The sequence below is a fragment of the Ictalurus punctatus genome, chromosome 19, assembly GCF_001660625.3.
Source record: "Ictalurus punctatus breed USDA103 chromosome 19, Coco_2.0, whole genome shotgun sequence".
Taxonomy (NCBI): domain Eukaryota; kingdom Metazoa; phylum Chordata; class Actinopteri; order Siluriformes; family Ictaluridae; genus Ictalurus; species Ictalurus punctatus.
This window is the reverse complement of record NC_030434.2, coordinates 4160582-4179544: the sequence shown is the minus strand read 5'-3', so window position 1 is coordinate 4179544 and position 18963 is coordinate 4160582.

Below are 18963 nucleotides of genomic sequence, written 5' to 3'. Positions count from 1 at the left end.
TCCAGAGCTCTAACCTGAGACCAAAAAGGTGGTCTCACCCACAGAGCTCGAGCTGGAGGTCAACATGGTGACCTCCTCTCCAGAGCTCCAACCTGAGACCCACAAGGTGGTCTCACCCGCAGAGCTCCAGCCAAAGGTCAATGTGGCAACCTCATCTCCAGAGCTGCAACCTGAGACCCACAAGGTGGTCTTACCTGCAGAGCTCCAGCCAAAGGTCAACGTGGCAGTCTCATCTCCAGAGCTCCTACCTGAAATCTACAAAGTGGTCTCACCTGCAGAGCTCCAGCCAGAAGTCAACGCAGTGACCTCATCCCCAGAGCTCCAACTGTGAGTCTCAACCCATGCGGTGGTCTCACCTGCTGAGCTCCAGCCAGAGGTCAACATGGCAACCTACTCCACAGAGCTCCAGCATGAGATCCATGAGGTGGTCTCATCTACAGAGCTCCAGCCAGAGGTCAACATGGCAACCTCATCTCCAGAGCTCCAACCTGAGAGCCCACAAGGTGGTCTCACCTGCAGAGCTCCAGCTTGAGACCCATGAGGTAATTTCAACTCCAGAGCCTCAGTTGGAGGTCAACATGGTGACCTTCTCCCCAGAGCCCCAGTACGAGACCCATGAGGTTGTCTCATCTCCAGATCTCCAGCATAAATCTCTCAAGCCATGTTCCTGTTCTAGGTCAAAGAGATGACCTCTCAAGCCAAGTTTCTGTCCGAGGTTGAAGAGACGGTCTCCCAAGACACGTTCCTGTCTGAGGTTGACGAGGCAACCTCCCTCACCAAGTTCCAGGTAAAGGTCAACAAGGTGATCTTCCGTGCCAAGTTCCGGTCTGAGATCGATGAAGCGACCTCCCAAGCCAAGTTCCACTCTGAGATCGACAAGGCGACCTCCTACGCCTAGTTCCACTCTGAGATCGATGAGGCGACCTCCTACGCCTAGTTCCACTCTGAGATCAACGAGGCAACCTCCCACGCAAGTTCCAGTCCAAGGTCACTGACACAGACAACCAATTTCTGCTCATGCCCGAGTCTGCTGACACGGCCAACCAAGTTCCGCCCACGGCCGAGTCTGCTGACACGGCCAACCAAGTTCTGCCCACGCCCAAGTCTGCTGACATGGCCAACCAAGTTATGCTCATGCTTGAGACTAACAACACAGCCAACCAAGCTCTGCATACACATGTGTCTGGTGAAATGGCCAACCAAGTTCTCCTCATGCTTGAGACCGACATCATTACCAAATGAGTTATGCTCATGCTTGAGACTGACGACATGGCAAACCAAGTTATGCTCACGCTTGAGACTGACGTCACGGCCAACCAAGTTCTACTCACGCCTGATGCCGATGTCACGGCCTAACAAGTTCAGCCTGCAGAGTCGATGGAGAATGACGCTTAGCCTCTCTGCGGGACTTAGGATGCTATTCCTATATAGCTGAGGACGCCACTCAACGTGCTTGTTCAGCTGAGGAAGTTTCTCCGACTGCCATTGAAGCTTAGAGCTCCATTTTGCTTCCCAACTCTGCCTGAGAAGTCACTACGCCAGGCTTCTCTATGGTCATCGCTCCACCTTCCTGCTCCAAAGAGGATGTCGCTACACACTCAAGAAAGGCCGATGAGACGGCCCACCAAGTCAAGCACCTGTCTAAAGTTGACAACACAACTTCCCTGAGGGGCTGTGAAGACGTTTTGCCCAGAGGTCCAGGACCACTGGGGAGGGAGTGTATTTTGGCGCTTCGAAAGAGCACTTGGGGGGTGTTCTGTCATATCACAGCAAACCAGTGACTACATTTCCCATCCTGCACTGTAGCCTACAAACATGGCCACCATGGACTGCAATTCCCAGAACACTCACTTTCATTGTAATCATGCACACATGTATCCAATCGCACACACAATCACACCATAGGTTAAAAGGACTTTCGAGGCATTCACTCTTTGCGAAGTATTGAGTGTTATCACCATATCAAGCGTTTGTACCCTGTTCTGTGGTCTGTTTCATAGTCTTGGATCTTGTTTCTTGTCTCTCTTTACATGCTTTTGCCTTGCCTGTTTTATGCCAGTTTGCAGATCGCATAACTGATTGACTGTTTTTGACTAAGCTTTTGTTTCGTGAATTGGATTTGTCTGCCTGTCTCTCTTTAATAAAGGCTCTTATCTGCACTTGAATCCGTCCTAACCTCCATTACGTGGATTACGTGACATGTTGTTGAAATTCATTTCTCACGTTTCCCTTTATTTATTTATTTATTTATTTATTTATTTATTTATTTATTTATTTATTTGGAAGTAAAACCAGATATGTACTTAAAAAGTAACAGAAAAAAATATATTCTGTTTTCTTGGGGATCCTGGATAATTTATTGATCTTTTTGTCCAAGTATTGTTAAAAGTAGCCATGTTCAATTTTGTTACCAGATGATGGTATAAAAACTGTTCACAATTAACAAACCATTTGGACATAAGTTGACGTTGGTTTTCATAATAAACCAGTTTCATCATAAAACTGGAACTGCTGTGTTATTTGTTCTGACTAAAGTGAAATAAGTCACTTATATTTTAAAAAAAAAATCAAGGTAACAATTTGCATGGTCATTTCTGAGTAGAATGAAAGCAAAATGAAGAACTTAGAATAAGCTTAAATTATGTAATTTGACCACTTAATATCACCAAAACATTGGAATTAATATTAAGTTGGTTCAACTTACTTAAACGTTTAGAGGTTAAATGAAATCATGTTGACTGTACTAAACAAATTGGGTTAGTCGAACTATAAACGTTTCTTAACATTTACTTGATAATGACTGAGTTGAAATTACTTTAAAAGATGCATGTAAATCATTACCTTAATTTTTTAAAAAGTTGAGCCAGTGTATTATTTTTTAGAGTGTGCTGAAGATTGGACAAATGTCTCTTGGTCTGATGAATCTCGATTTCTGCTGCAACACACAGATGGTAGGGTTAGAATTTGTTGTCAACTGCATGAATCAACAAACCCAACCTGCTTTGTGTCAACAGTTCAGGCTGGTGGAAGTGGTGTAATGGTGTGGGGAATGTTTTCTTGGCACAGTTTGGGCCTCTTAATACCAATCCAGCAATGTATCTGAGTACTGTTGCTGACCATGTGCATTCCTTTATGGCCACAATTTACCCATCTTATAGTGCCTACTTCCAGCATGAGGGATGTGGTAGTGCAGGAGATAAATCAGAGCATGAATGTGCAGCTGATCTGCATCTTGTCATGAACCAGAATCTCAAAAGAAATGTTTCCCGCATCTTGTGGAATCCATATCACGAAGATCTGAGGTTGTTCTGAGAGTAAAAAGTGTCCTACCCAGTATTAGTATGATGTTCTGAATAAGTGTAAGGTGAGTGAGTATACATGCAATGTTCAACAGGAAGTTAAATTGCATGAAGCAGAAATTGATTCTCATGCCACCAGAAATGTGTGTTGCAGTTGCAGTGGATGAGATGCTCATCACTAACCACACTTCAAGCCTCTTCCAATCCCAGTTAAAGTGCTCATAACGTGATCTTGACTATGAGTGCATGATATGAAAACACAAAGGACTCCTTGCAGACATTGTTTCCAAGTAGCCTACTCCAGATTTATTCATCTGGGCCAACTCTGCCTGTGTGACTCAGTACATGATATGCATACACTGGTTGTTTTAAAGGTCAAAGGTGGATAGTTCTGAATACCACGTAAATAATAAGCGATTTGGGCATTTGTGGTAATAAATAAATAAATAATACCTGTAAAGTCAGTGTATTGTAGTTTTCTGGACCTGTAAAATGACCGTTTCCTACAGCGGTCATTTTTAAAGGATTTACAGTGGAAACTAAGCTGTCAGGGAGTTAGCTACTGGTTGATATCCTCACCATGGAAATTTGCAAGTGAAAGTTTCTCACCCACAGACCATTGCTTAGGGGCATTTTGAACAGTTCACGCCAAAGGTATAAAAAAAACAACAGATGCCTCCATAAGTCAGCATGAGGACCGGAGAGGAAAAATCTGACAAACTCTTGCCATTGCTTGCAGAAATCTTTGACCGCTTGACTGTGGGAGCTGCCACACTTCATCTTTGTGTAATGTCATCTGTTTTTTTGGGGTTTTTTTCGTTTTTTTCATATGACTCCTGCAGGAGCTGGTAAACTAATGGTTGAATAAAGGCAGCAGTTAGCCAGATATGTGAGATTCTTGGCTAAAATACAGATTATTTACATGAACGATGTGGCTGAAACTTTTGACTATATTAAAATAAGTCTTTTTGGCTAAAAAAAATAAATAAAATGGCATCGTATTGAAAATATCTTGAATATAGTCACATTTATCTAGTGTTTTCTATAAAATTGTATTTTATATAGAAATATATTAAACCTATTTCTAGACATTTTTACTCATTTACTACAATTAGCCAAATTATCGGCCAACAGAACAAGACTATTTCAAGCTTTTCAAGTCTTGTTCTGTTGGCAAATAATTTCTTGAAAGAAGCAATATTTTGTGCCAATAGAATAAGAGAATGTAAGGCATTTCTAATGTGTAGAAACGGGTTTAATCATCTTCTATTTGATTCATTGTAATCTTATAACAGGAAATACTACATACATTTGATATATACTTCTCTTGCTAGCGTATTTTTTGCAGTGAAGGTTTAGCAAAGGTTTGTGTTTTTCAGTGTTGATAGTGGACTGCTGTTTGAGTTGCACTGTGATTTTGGAATGGAAAAAAAATAGATTTGAATATCAGCACTAGATTTAGTGCCAGCATTTTATGGTGATTTACTAAAATGTGGCTTTCTCACATGAACATTTTTAAATCTTCTCATAAAAACAGTGATTAAACAGCATGTTATTGAGTTGTAATCTTAAAAGTTGATGAGTAATTTCCCTTTTAGTGATTATTTGTTACAGTTTACAGACATTGACAGTGTAGTACCACCACAGGAGAGACAGGAAATCACCAGTGGGAACATAGCAGTATACACAGCTATGTTAATAGCTTGTGTATACTGCACAGCACTGCATACTACTACAATAATCAGTATGTGCAGGTGCTGTATTCGGTGTACAAACATGCCATTTCAAACACAGCCTGTAACTGGGAATCTCTAAGGATGCAGTAATAGATCACTAAGTGAAGAACTTCCGAATTTTTTATTTTTTAACAGTTTGTGTATGTCTTCCTAATGAGATTCCATGTGTTGGAGTACCAGAAGTTCCACTGACAGATTACAGGAAAAAGGTGCACCATCTGCGCTCTTCCTCATGTTCATCTTTCCTCAGTTTACACAACACCAAGCTCTGCAGCTGCTACGCTGGATGTCTACCTGTGACCCATCTTTCCAAGCCATAATCGGCAGATGGCTTTAGGAAGCTTTTCCTCCTCTCTCATTTCTCCTACACACACAACCACAGAAACTCGATGCGTATAAAAAATACATTAAAACAAACCTCTGGAACAATGGAGGTAGACCCAAATGTAATTATTTTATTACATATTATGCCCCTTTTCTCTCACACAGATTTTCTGTGCTTTCTTAGAAAACTAAGAAAAAAATGTTCAACCTAAAATCAAATCAAATTCCTGCTGCATTCAAGACTAAACCACTATAAATCTGGAGGAGGAGTTGTACTCTCTCGTGAGCTCTTAAGGTATTAGATAGCAATTTATTTTAAATCAATTTGTATCTGATAATTCAGTTTCATTAGCACTGAACAGGTTGTTTCTCCCTTCCCTTCCCTTCCCTTATAACTACCATTATAATAAGTAAACACACATCTAGCGTAAAAATAACCTGTTGTTTTGACTCCATTACCTGGCATGCCTGATGTGCCCAAAACGCAAATGAATTAAATATTGATTTGTTAAGTAGAACTACTGGGGAGTAGAATTTGATCATTTCTTTCTCTCACACACGAAAAATGCTATTGCGATCTACTCGTAAGGACTTTGTTGTGCTGTTCACCACTGTACAGACACAACCAATTATCCACTAGCTGGCTATTGTTATCTCTTTAGCTAAAGCATCTTCACAAATTGGCAACCACACAAATTCCACAACAAAGTAAACTTGACTGAGTCCCATTCCCTTGCTAGCGCCTAAACTAGAGAACAAATAAATTCTTCTCTGCAAGACAAGAAGGCTAAATCTCCATCACTCCTGACTCCTCGCTGCTAAAAAAAAAAAAGTCATCTTAGCAAATGTAAATTTATTGAACAGAGGCAATTTTATCTAGTAGTTCCTATAATAAGGTTGTAATAAACCAAACATAACACTATTAAATCTATTTCTATATTTTTCTACTAATTTCAAGCTTTAATGTTTCTTATTCTATTGGCAGATCATTTTGCTTCTTCACAGAAATAAATGCATAAAATTACCTGCCAACCGAACAAGACCATTTCAAGCTAGAAATAATCTGAATATTTGGTTTATTGAAATGCTGTAACAAGTTCAAGATATTTTCACTTGCTAAGATGTCATTTTGTACAGTGGGATTGTGAACTACTACGACAAGATTGTCAGAGTGGCTCACATATTGTGTGTGGGTTTTCTTATTGACTTCGTTTTCATTCTTAACTGTAGTTGTGTAAATATTTTAATGAAATTTGGCCAGCAGCAGCTAGCTCTGAGTTAACAAAATTAACTTGTCTGAACAACCAACAGATGTATCACCCTAGAGTGTGCCGACATAATTTCAGATCTCTCTTAATTATCCTTCTACAGAGTGAAGTGACTTGTCAAGTTATAAAATTGGATGCAAGTTCTATACTTTTTAACTGAACTGTATCACAGGATTTACAACTAAGCTTCAGAAGAAGAAGAAGAAGGGTAAATATGCATGAATTTCTTTTCAAGTGGAGATTTGGCTTTGAAACCGGTCCACTGTGTTAGTTCAGAATGAGCTGATGGAGTGTAATGAGGAGGTGTGGAATGAGGTGTCATTATCAGGCTGCAATAATCCAGTAATGTGCAGTTTTTTATTCATTATATATATATATATATATATATATATATATATATATATATATATATATATATATATATATATATATATACACACACAGATAGATAGATAGGAAGATATAAACACACACACATTGAGTCAGAGAAAACTATCTTTGAGAGATATATTTGGGGTGGGGGGGCTGCATGGAGGACACTTGAGCTGAATCTGCTTATCACGTGGCAAGAGCATGGAGATCAAATAAATCATCCCAGGAAGCGGTGCTACATTACTGATGGGATTAAATCACACATTATGGCTGAGACTAGCAAATAAACATAACACAACATTGTGCTGTCATCTTACCAAGAAGCAAACAAGGTCAGTGCAACGTTATAAAGACAGAAATTACTCATGTTGTGCTGATGTATGTGTGATCTATCTGGGAACCGTTCCATGTTACTAAATCTTTTATTGTCAGCATGCTAGATGTCTGCACAAGCTTAAATACTGGCCTGTTTAAAAACCAATTCTGACTGGTTGACATCCATTAGCAGTGCTGTTGCATTCAAAAACTGGGGCAGGAATGGGAAATCTGAGTGCCAGAAAAGATTCACAAGCAAACAAGATAAAAAGGAGCATATGTGCACACTCGCAATACACATCGGAAGCAAATCTGCACAAGAGCACGATCATTCTGAGGGTAAGGTCCATGTGCAAACAGGACAGATTTGTGCGTGTACATGTATTTTGTGTATGAAAGGAAAATCATGTGAGCAAAGGGAAACCTGCTATTGCGACAACATAGGCCTACTGCTTTAATGTATAATATGTAAGAACACATTAATTAACTGGCCTTGTGTGGGAAAAGAATCCATTAGGACCTCATTAAAATGCCAACACAAGAACAGATCATCACAAATGACCGGTGATATTTAAATTAAAACGATTTTAAATGTCATACAAAAGCATTCACATGTGCTTTATTTTGTTTATGCTCACATGCACACGATGGTTTGTCACTGGTGTGCACATGAATATGAGACGATAGATCAGTATTCCAGCTTTCATTCCCTGATATTTACATCTAGACCTGTTAAACAACTTAGAAACATGGCAGCTTTCATTTTAAACCCATGTATTTTTCAAGTGATGAAAAATATTGGAACCTCTGACTGATAGGTGGTGCTTGTTGCCTAAGTGTGCCCTGTTAGAATGATTGTTTAAACGATTAATATCTCTGAACGTCTACTCATGATTTGAACCCAGAGGCCTGTTGCACGAAGTGACTTGAACAAACTCAGAGCTGCAGAGTAAGTTTTGAGTTGATCAAACCAAACAAATATGACCCAGGTTAATTGAAGTCAATAGGTTTCATGACGCTGGTTATCAACTTTCCCAGTCAACCCAGGTTTTAACCCTGAATCAATGTTTACTCATCATGCACATGAACATACTGTACAAGCCAGATGTTTTTAAGTGTTATTTACTTTCATTTACTTTAAGACTATCTGTTCCTATACTTTTGCTCACCTAAAAATGAGGTGGTCCTCATTCTAATCTATCATTTGATATTAATCTTTTGATCTGAAACTTTATTGTATTTCCAATTTTACTCTCTCTCTCTCTCTCTCTCTCTCTCTCTCTCTCTCTCTATCTATCTATCTATCTCTCTATCTATCACAAAAACAAAAGAATTCGTCTTTTGGCTCCAATGTTTTCAGAGGTGACTGTATTTGTTCTTTCTTCCGTATTTAGTCTTTTTGTCTTTGTGATATCTTATGATGAAAATATGTTCACCTAATAAAAAGATACAAGCATAATCCCTTAAACTTTCATGTTATTATTGAGTTATTAAAATGAAAGCATAATATTCAGTTCAGTGAAAATGCTAACACTAATAACATGGCTGGAATCTATTTGCCACCCATCAGCAGATGTCATCTGTTTAGTACTACTGTCATGTCATTGTTAGAAACTTCATTTTTAATGAACTGTTCTATAAAAACAATTTGTAAAGGCCTCGGCTATTTGAAAAACTACATGCTGTAGCATTACATGGATCCAAGTGGCAACTATTGCTGGTTGAAACTTTGAATCTTACATAAAATTCCGGTGACTTTCTGTATGTTTTCTCCTTTTCGTATTTATCGAGTACAGCATCATTGTGTATCGAGTACAGCATCATTGTGTATCGAGTACAGCATCATTGTGTATCGAGTACAGCATCATTGTGTATCGAGTACAGCATCATTGTGTTCGTCTCAAATGATTACTCGCAGTTAGACAGACGATGTATGCACATCATGAGAGAGTCATTTGGACCTTTGAGTGGTCAGGGATGGAGAGACCAGCCTCTCAACTTATTAATTCTACCCATGTTAATCAGTCTGTACAGGATTTTGCAGAGTTTTATTGTGATTGTTGCAGCCAGAAATGCTTTATTTCAAAATTTGCGATGCAACCTGCAGAGTTTTCGGGCTTTTTTGCAGAAAACTACTTGAATTGGCGAGATCACAATCATCGCCGTCTTTCACAGTGATGTTTGTTGGTAACTGATACCTTTTAGCTGTACTCATGTTTGACGCACATGAATGGGCTTCGACTGAATGCACGCTGTGAAGACGTCACACGAGACGGCCTTGAAAATCTGCTGCAATTATGAAAAAATGCAAGCTCCTGCGAATATTGTGGCATTTGCTTGATTTTGTGTTCGTTTATGAGCTCACAAAATCACAAAATCCGTGAGGGACTGATTAGTAACTCTTATTACATTTAAGCTTAAATTCCTACACTACAGCACACAACCTATTCCAGGCTTTTTTTTTAAGGGTCTACACACTACTCTCCCTCAGCAGACATAGCTTTCACATAAACCTTTAATGCTTTAAAAACAGTTGCACATGCAAGTCGGCTCATAGTGTGAGGTAAGTATCCTGTGCTTGTTCTTATACCTGCGCATATTTCAGGATGGACGTGTTCTTTGTAGAGACATGGCCTGTAGCCCTGGCTCACCAATACTTTCCACCAGGATGCCCTCTGGTGAAGTGCAAAGAAATAGGCACAGACGTCAAGGAAATACAACGAGATGTCAAGGATTCAATGGTTCAATATTTTATCCCGAGAAACTGGAGGGGTCAGTTGTGAAAATAAAGAAATTTTATTATGATGAAATTTATAACTACTGTATAGAATAGAATTCATCTAGTTTGTGAATACAGATCAATTGTGTAGCTGGAAAAAAGCAGAGAACTGCGGTGTTGCAGTGCTGACTAGACACCCAAAACCCCAGGTTTTATTAATACCACCTGCATACTGATGAACCTTTCCAAGGTGTTGGATTTGCATTCAGATATGTAAGCTGAAGGCAGTATATTAATGAGGGGTTAGTTTAATCATAACAGGTTTTAAAAAATGATGGTCTATATTGCTAATGGTGATCGTGGCAAGGATGAGGAACAGGGATACATGGAGTTATGGGTGATGTAAACTCAGTAAAGTACACACCACAGAAATCTGATAAACGCTAAGAGAAAGACATTTGTGAGACTTTTGGTTATTCTTGGTGGTAAACATACTGAGTGTACTTAAACGGACGCTGAATTCTGAGTTAAATCCAAAGTTAAACAGCAGAACAGAGACGATACCGGTCTACTAGTACCATTGGTGCAAACAAAAAGACGTCAAGAAGAAACTGATTGACAGGGAAACAGGGAGTTAAGTAAAGTATAAAAATGTCAGAAAGGAGAGTTCACGTTATGTAGATCGTAACTTAATAACGTTACGTAATAAATTCCATATACAAGTACACAATCGAACAAAATACCATTCTCTAAGGCCTTGGTGCAACTGTACGTACTGTACATTGGTCCACAAGACAACAGACAGTGTTGGTGATATATAGAAAGGTACTCCACTGTAACTGAATCATGTTGTAGAGAAGCACGATATTAACAAGACTAGACACTGTGTGTGTGTGTGTGTGTGTGTGTGTGTGTGTGTGTGTGTGTGTGTGTGTGTGTGTGTGTGTGTGTGTGTGTGTGCAACAATGTCTGACAGATTTGACATCGTGGGGGACTTTTGGCTGGTGCCTATAAAGAAAACTGCTCTTTTTTTCCTTTTTATTAACTGTAACATTTATTACAAAACTTAAGACAGCTGAAAAGTTTCCTCTTGGTTATTGGTTTTAAGATTAAGTTTAAATGCAGGCATAGCATTAATAATTATGTCAATGCCCAGGCCTAACATGCAGTGGTGTAGTCATGAATTAATTTCAGGGGGGGGGGTGAAATATGCTACATGATATCACTGTATAATCTACATAATTATAAGTGTGACATACTCATGCATTTGGGGTGAATTACATTATTTATGACCATCTAATCTGGCCATATTAATAACATTACTAGGCATAGGAAATAAAGATACTTTTTCCACTAAAAATAACAAATTAGCATTTAAACAATGGCAGAAATGACATCTTACCTTATAAAACTAAGAAAATGCATGATTCTGATTGGTTTAATCATATCTCACCATCACAGCTAGTAGCCAATCACGTCAAATTAAAGTAGAACACAATTACAGAGCAAAACAATGTGATATATGTACATAAGCAACTACTTAAGCACTTAACATGCAAATTGATAGTACATTTTCATCTAATTGGAGAGATAATTGACTGATCATCTGTAGTTTGTCATGTATCATGACACATGAAGTGCAAGATAAAGAATCACAGTGTAACTCTGTCTACCTGACAAATCCTGTTAGGCAAATGAATTTTAACACTTCATTTCTGGGAGTAATGAGACTACGTTTACATATACATACACATGTAGAGATACACAAACACATATAGGTTTATGAGCACGCGCACACACACACACACACACACACACACACACACTAATGAAAATCATGTGTAGTGTTATTGCAGTACTGCAGTGTGAGTCATGGTAGCTGACATTCTTCTAGGGGGAAAGATATGCGCTGGTATGTCACATGCATCATTAACCGTTGTGCAAGCATATTGTACAGTGTGTCTACATTAATCAGTCAAATTTGGGTCGGCTAATAAACCTTAGTCAAACACCGAGGAGCCTTGTTCATTAAAGTTTCACTGTTAATTGGGCGTGCAGCATTACGCATTGACTATATAGAGTACAACTGATATAAAATGTCTACACACCCCTGTTAAAATGCCAGGTTTATGTGATGTACAAAAATGACACTAAGGTGCATCATGTCAGAACTTTTTCCTGCCTCAATGTGAAATTACAACGTATAAAAATTACGTGAACAGCACTCCTAAACATTTAGGTACAAACAGGATTAAAATAAAAAAGTTACAATAACCTGGTTGCATAAGTGTGCACACCCTTTTATAACTGGGGATGTGGCTGTGTTCAGAATGATCCAATTACATTCAATCTCATGTTCCAAAGTAATTATCATACAGCTGTCATCAATGAAATTATTCTGATTAACCCCAAATAAAGACCAGCTGTTTCTGTAGGATTTTCTTCACATCTGCTTGGTTTCATCTGACTGCTGAAGCCCTGGTCCTCAAAGAGCTTACAAAGCATGTAGAGGGTTATCAGTAGAGAGGTATAAAAGAATATCCAAAACATTAGATATACTATGGAACACTGTGAAGGCCATCATCAACAAGTGGAGAAAATGGAGAACAAAGAACAGGACTTCCCTCCAAAAATTAATAAAAGGACAAGACAAAAACTTACCAGGGAGGCTGCCAAGAGACCTACAGCAACATTAAAGGAGCTGCAAGAACATCTGACGAGTACTGATTACTCTGTGCACGTGACAACATTCTCTCTTATTCTTCACATGTCTGGGCTATGGGGTAGAGTGGCTAGATGGAAGCCCTTTCTCACAAAAAACATACAAGCCCAACTAAATCACCCTAAACCATGTGGCAAAATGTGTTATGGTCTAATGAGAACAATTCCAAAAGGTATAATAATTCCATAATTCCAAAAAGTTAGTTTGGTGGGAAAAAAGCACTGCACCAAAAGAACACCATACCCACGGTGAAGCGTGGCGGTGAAGCGTGGCGGTGAAGGGTGGCAGTGAAGCATGGTCATGGCAGCATCACACTTTAGGGCTGCTTTTCTTTTTCTAGAACTGGGGCTTTTATGATGGAGGGAATCATGAATATCTAGAAATACCAGTCGATTTTAATGCTAAACCTTCAGGTGTCTGCTAGTAATCAGAAGATGAAAAGGAATTTCACCTTTCAGCACACGTCCAAATCAACAAAGGAACGGCTTCATCTAAAGAAGATGAATGTTTTTGAATGACCTGCTATAGCACAGACCTGAATCCAACTAAAAATCTGTGGGGTGACCTGAAGCGGCCCGTGCACAGGAGATGCCCTCACAATTTGATGGCTCTAGAATGTTTTGCAAGAAAGAGTGGGAAAAAATTGATTTATCGTCGTCATTCATTTACTTCACAAGCACCTGCCATTTTAAAAGGGCTGTGTAGACTTTTTTATATCCACTGTATGTCTTTGTTCAAACTACATCATATCTGAAGCTCAGTGGTGTCAAAGACATATCTGACTTTCCCAGTGTACACATTTAATCACGGGTTACGTGTCTACCAACCAGTATGCCATTTTCATCGAAGAATTGTTATCTATAATTAAATGCCTATAAATTGGCTGTCGTTATTAAACTTTAGCTGTAATTGATGATGTTAGTTGTGACACGCAAAAGCAACAAAGGGAGATTCAGCGTCACAGAACAGAACACACAGGTTTATCTCAAAACAAAAAGGCCAAGAATAATGGCTATCCTACTAGACACTCAGGCACAAACAGCCTGCGACAACTGTCTTGAAGTGTCACACTCCCACCTGCATTATTGCAGTCTGCCACTCACATCGACGCGGCCCATGAAAGGCCTGTGAGGAATAGCTGCAGTGTCCCTTACAACTCTCACCCACCTATCCTCATGACACACAGCAAACAAGTGCACAAAAACTACTTTGAAGCACAGAAAGGTTTTATCCATATAACCATGCATATAATGAGACATCCAGTGAGACCTTCAATGCACTCGTGCTCAAGATGTAGATATATTCCCAGCAACAATTTAAATACAAAAATCACAGCAGTCAAACGCCTCAGCAATATCGAACTTTGTATCAGTGCCTCAGACAACTTACCTTGAATAGCCGCAAGATATTGGCCACCATGATGGAGACAGAGCTGGCGGATGCTCCAATCACTCCCACTATCTTGTCAGGCTTGGCAAAGACAGGGGGGTCACCATTTGCACAGCGTACATCCGAGCCATCACGCTCGATGAGTGCTTGGACAAAAGTGAGTGACTGCTCAAGGGCATACGTGTCCCGGGAGCAGGTGTCCAGAATGCGAGCACCAAGGGTCACATTGGGCAGCAGCTCTGGGTCCTTGTTGATGAGGTCGATGGCAAAGAGCATGGCTTCCAGTCGATGGATGCCCTTCTCCTTCTTCAGCTCTCCGCAGGGCACTCCTCGTTCACCACGGGCATGCACCGGGAATAGGCCACCCAGGATGATGTCGCCATCTATTCGGATGGAGTGGGCATACTCCACTGGTAGAGGCTCCAAGCGTTGAGAGAATGACGACAACCAACAGCAAATCTCAACCGTTAGGAGAAGCAAGAGCTTGTATTGTGCCCAGTTCAGGCTAGTGGGTTGTAATGCCATAGTGATACTACAGAGGAATAGGAGAATTCCCAATCATTCAACCAAAATGGCAGTGGTGATGGGTGGGACGATCCATGTCCATATACTTAAAGCTGAGACCAAACCTCCTGTGTCACGGGGATGTCGCCACAGAGATTTCTTGTGCTCTACACATGTCTGAAATACGTGTGTTGTGACAGAAAGTGAGGGATACGTGCAAATCGGGAAGAGAAAAAAATTAGGGAGGAATGTGAAACCTCAGTTTCTTCTCTGCTTCGTGCTCTATCTCCAGCTGAACCTGCAAAAAAGATAAACACTGACTGAGCAGCTAAGTTAGCTCAAATGCAAATTCAAGACTCTTTTGAACAGATACACAGAGCACACAATGTTAAGCCTGTTTCTGTTTGCCTGTTCAGGTGAATCATGATAAGGAACAGGCTACTATAGACACTAGGAGTGTGATTCTTTCCTTTTACGATGACATCTTTATTACCAACCATTCGATGTCGAGCTTGAAGCAGATGCCTAGATCAATTTAATCGTGATTGTCTCAACACAGTTTTAATAGGTGCAGTCATGTCATAAAAATTGAGGTTGGTGCCTCAACACAAATCAATGAGACTTTTTCATTGGGAATCATATAAAGAGGGCTTTGTGAGGGTTTTCCCAGTGACCACAGAAGCAAAGACTACTATTCTGACCTTTTTCTCCTGCCACTATGCATGCAAGATCAACGTGCACAGCTGCAGATTGAAACTGCAGCGCATTCAGACGTCCTCTGAAGTCGAGACTAAAGAGGCAGTCTCCTGGACATCACAGACATTGCATTGTCTTTTTCCTTGATGTCGCTGGACTGAAACACTTCTGGACCCATTACAGCCAGACAGGACATCCCAAAGCACTGCACTGGATTGAAGATGTGTCGTGTCGAATGTTCTCATCTGTATTTCACCTGTAGCCCACATCCAACTGATTAATAATTATCAGAAGAAGATGTTTTTATTTGTCACATTCATTATACATGACAGTCAGCTGGCTTTACATTATTATAAACACAATGACATGTATAAGGATTCTCCTGGGAATTTAGGACTTTTTAGGACTTTGTTTTGTTCTTCATCAGTGCGAAATAAATCAGACAGACCCACTCGTGCTAATGAGACGGAATTGATGGGCGGCCACAAAATTGAAGCTCTTAGATCGTTAGAGGTGACAGAATGATGGAAGAGTTATTAAGCTCCCCTGGCACCGTCCCATCTCTTTTTCTTTTTTTTTTTCATTTACAAGTATCGGTATGTGTCAAGCTGTGCCATCTTCTTCTGGTGACTTGATTATATTTTCTCCAGCAGGACTGATCTCTGGGGGATCCAAGTGCAGAAAGTGATAGCTTCACTGAATTATTCTCTCTCTCTCTCTCTCTCTCTCTCTCTCTCTCTCTCTCTCTCTCTCTCTCAGCAATCTCACAGCTCTTCCAGACTAGGTTTCCAAAGCTTTACCTTTTTCAGAACCAGAACACAATTAAAGAAAAAAAAAATAGCATCGGGACATTTGGTACTTAATTAATTCTTCTGATTGAAAGCAAATCAACTAGGCACTACAGTCTGCTGTAGCAGCTTAAGAACCATTCGGTTCACAAGGATGCACCTTGTAAGTAATTAGCTACAGCAAAAATAGTTTTTAAATGATTTTTAAGGCAAGTACTATTGTAACTGAAGGTAATAGAAACTGTAGTTTAAAAAAAGAGCATTAGGGGAGCTGCTATACATCTCTAACTTCACTGCAGACCTCAGCAAGTCACCTCATCAATAAACATACAGCTCTTCAGTTTAGGCATTACTGAAAGCAACATTATTATAGCACTGCATATTAATATTCTATATAATATCTTTGGAGGGGAAAAAGAAAAAGAAAAGAAAAAATAAAAGGGGGTGGGGGGGGGGGTAATAATCCCCCTCCCACTGATTCGGAATCGCAGAGCGCGTGACACAATACGGCAACCTCACGCGCCTATGAAATGTGTTTTCTAACAAAAGTATAATATTAGTAAAATGCAAGTAAGGGAAATCTTCAGCCCTACCTCGTTTAGTTTCCTGGATGCTGCTGATGGTGCGTTAAGGCGCTCGCGCTTTGGTGCTGAAGAGAACAGCGCATTGAGCGCGAGACCGCCAATCCAATCACAAAACCAGTCTCCACGACTGTCACTGGTCTTCCCCTCCCTCCCTCTCTCTCTCCCTCTCTCTCCCTCTCGAACCTCAGACAGCGTCTTCTCCAACTACTCAGACATTACTGAGGAATGTCTGTGATGATAACACTTTCCCACTGAACCGCGTGGAAGGCAATGCACCGCGCGCGCGTGCCATGTTGCTTGTTGCGGTGTTTTGCGTGACTCAGTTTGTGTTGAGAACTGAAAACGTGTCTCTGCAAAGACGCAGTAGATCACGTCATGGATCTAATCTATCAGTGTGATGTACAGGTAGGTTGCTTTATTTGGAACATTTGGAATACTAAGCTTGCCTAATAGACTAAAAAGTAAAAAAGCGATGCACAAAGATGAGAAGTGTGTGCATACAAAAGCAGTGTGTACACCACTCCGTGTGTATTGCGTTCTGAACGCAGGCGACGTGCAGAGAAGGAGAATGTTCTTAGTGAGGGTTTAGTGCCCTCTAGTGAAGACACTGAAAAAATGAAAGAACTTGTTGCTCTCTGCGTGTGTGTGTGTGTGTGTGGACAATAAAATATATGTCCTACCCAATGAAAGAAAGTCAGTCTCAGGCACATATTTAATTTATTACACCTATCTCGACAGCGCTACGAAAAGTGGGAACAGGGTCCAGTGTGTCTCGCAGACACAACCTGACCCAATCACTCAAACCACCTTCGGAGGTGGGACACATTTGACCACATAACATTTGTCATCACTCAGGACGGTGTTAATAAGAGGAGTGAACAGGGCCGAATTCATTCTGCATTTTTTTTTTATTTATTTCAAATTTAAAACCCAAAATAACAATCGAAGAACCCGTGGGGTCAGATCTGCAAGGGGTGGGATGGCGTTCTAACCATCTTTCCTTTCCTTACTACAGTTATGATTCCATGCTCAGTCGCTTGCCATGCCCACGTACTATCCTATCACACTGCATGACATTTGGTGTTTTAGTAAATATAAACTCACTGTCCACTTTAATAGAAACACCTGTATACCGGCACAGTCATAGTTATCCAATCAGACAATTTTCACATCAGAATGGGGAAAAATGTGATTTCAGTGATTTCGACTCTGGCATAGATGTCGAGGCCAGGCAGGCTGGTTTTAGTATTTCTAGAACTGTTGATCTCCTGGGATTCTCTCTCTCTCTCTCTCTCTCTCTCTCTCTCACACACACACACACACACACCAATCGCTAGAGTTAACACAGGATGCTGCAATAAAGAAAAAACATCCAGTGACTGGCAGGTCTGCCTGGTGGGTGAGAGAAGTCAACGGAGAACAGCCAGACTGGTTGGAGCTGACAGAAAGGCTAAAGTAACTCAGATAACCACTCTGTACAACTATGGAGAGCAGAAAAGCATCTCAGAATACACGTCAAACCTTGAGGCAGATGGGCTACAACAGCTGAAGACCACGTCAGGTCCTCTTCTGTCAGCCAGGAACAGAAAGCTGAGGCTGCAGTGAGCACAGGTTCACCAAACCTGGACAGGTGAAGACTGGAGAAACGTAGCCTGGTCTATTGAATCTGGATTGTTGCTGAGGCACACAGATGGTGGAGTGAGAACTTGGCACCAACAGCATGAATCCATGGACCCAACCTGCCTTGTGTCACCAGTCTAGGCTGGTGGAGGTGGTGTAATGGTGTGGGGAATGTTTCTTGGCATGCTTTGGGCCTGTTAATACCAATCAATCATGGCTTGAGTGCCACAGCCTATTTGAGCATTGTTGCTGATCATGTGCCACAATGTACCATCTTCTAATGGCTACTTCCAGCGTGATAATGCACCATGTCACAAAGCAAAAGTCGTCTCAAACTGGTTTCATCAACATGACACTGAGTTCAGTGTTCTTCAGAGACCTTCCCAGTCACCAAAATTGTATAAATGTAAGTCACTCTGGATAAGGGCATCTACCAAATGACAACACTACCACATGGCACTTTTTATTCTCTCCCCTACTCTGTATAAAACAGAATCTTCAATATTCACAACTTACAAAGATTTATTACATAACACGTGGAGTGCCTTTCTTTTAAATTTACTTTATACTGAAAGTCAAAAATAAGACAGTTGCACTATATTTTCTTTTTACACTATTGTCATATGG